At 47.7% G+C, this 1,613-nt stretch overlaps 1 non-coding gene across 1 annotated transcript; it reads right to left on the reverse strand.

Annotated features, from left to right (window-relative positions):
- Positions 1 to 937: 937 nt before the first annotated feature.
- Positions 938 to 1,092, reverse strand: LOC143176295 (5.8S ribosomal RNA). Its single transcript, XR_013000867.1, has one exon. It is a non-coding gene; the product is annotated as a 5.8S ribosomal RNA (ribosomal RNA).
- Positions 1,093 to 1,613: the final 521 nt, after the last annotated feature.

Here is a 1,613-nt window from a genome sequence, read left to right on the forward strand (position 1 = left end):
CCGAAAGAGAGTATATGGTGATTCTTTTTATATATATATATTTCGAAATTCAACTGAACGTGGCGGAAGCGCACGGTGGTGGTCCAGCGAGGACACGCGACGACGGGGAATAAGAACTATTCGACCCGTTACGAATACGCATGCTCGTCCCGCACGATTTTAACACACACCGTGTTTTTCTCCAGTCGTCAAAGCGTTCGTGCGTCGAATTCGAAAAATAAAAAAAAGAAATACACCTTTTCTCTCTCTCTCGGGGTAAAAAGAGTCGATGTGTATTGTGTATAAAGGTTCTGCTGCGAGAAGTCTCGTTTTGCCGTGTGTTTCGGTAACGACGATCCTCCGAAACGTACATCTCATTCGTAAGAGAGGAAGAAAACAATCTCCCTGGGGCCAGTCGGTAATATACCGACATACGACGTGTCGTGCACATCCGTCTCACGCACGGTATACAAAATATGAATAAAACGTGTGTAGTCTCTCTCTCTCTCGACTTCTTAATATTTTCTTTCACCTCTGACGCATCATTTCAGGTGACGTCGGGAGCGCGGGAAAAAAAATTTTTCTAAACACACGAAACCGTTCATCTCACGAACAGCCGAAAAAGTTGTCGCTCAGATCCATATCGCAGTGGAGCGGTATCCGCGGGCGGTCGTAATTGAACGACGCACGACGCCGCGAACACTCACGCGAGTCCATACAAACGATTCCGATCGTTTTGCAACAACTAGAACGTACACTGTCCGTGAAATTCACAGAATTTTCGCGTGTCCGCGACAAACGCCGACGAGACACCCATCGTTCGCTCGTACGTAGCATCCTTCTCTTAACCCGACTCAGAAACGTTCTTTGCGCCCTTCGGTAAAAAAACGTTCGATCCGAAGAGGTGAACGACGGCGGGGATTTGACAGAGCTACGCAAGCAGTGTATGGTACGTAAACGACCCTCAGCCAGGCGTGGTCCAGGAATTGTATCCGTGGACCGCAATGTGCGTTCGAAATGTCGATGTTCATGTGTCCTGCAGTTCACACGTTGACGCGCAATTAGCTGCGTTCTTCATCGACCCACGAGCCAAGTGATCCACCGTTCAGGGTAATCGTATAAATTTTATATTTCACATATATAATTTTATTCTCATTTGTTCGACCTAATATCTCTCTTCTTTCAAAGAGAAGATAAAAGTTGATACCTGAATCTCCGACCAGCGCGCGAAGGAGATTCAGGCGTCGCCTTGGAGACGACACCGAAGCCTTTCGAGACGAAAAACGTTCAAGTAATATGTATATATTTCTCGACGTTCCGGGCGTATAGTGCATTCAAAAACCCGCGAAAGACGCAGAAGACTCGCACGCGTGGAAACGACGGGGATATATTTTGTATCCTACCCGATACTGAATCCATCGCGTGCAGTCGACCCTCGCGTTCTTCCGATCAGACGCATCTATTGTTGCGCGCATGTTTTCGCGTCGCATCGCGCGAAACGTTGCACGAATCGTACCGATCGATCGATTGAAAGCAAATAATGAAAAAAGACTTCACAGCTGGCTCTTTGCCGGTCATTCGTCCCATGTTATCTCTTGCCGCGAAATTGGCGCGCAAGAGTTGGGTGTCAGACG

Source organism: Nomia melanderi, unplaced genomic scaffold (genome assembly GCF_051020985.1).
Source record: "Nomia melanderi isolate GNS246 unplaced genomic scaffold, iyNomMela1 scaffold0481, whole genome shotgun sequence".
Taxonomy (NCBI): Eukaryota; Metazoa; Arthropoda; class Insecta; order Hymenoptera; family Halictidae; genus Nomia; species Nomia melanderi.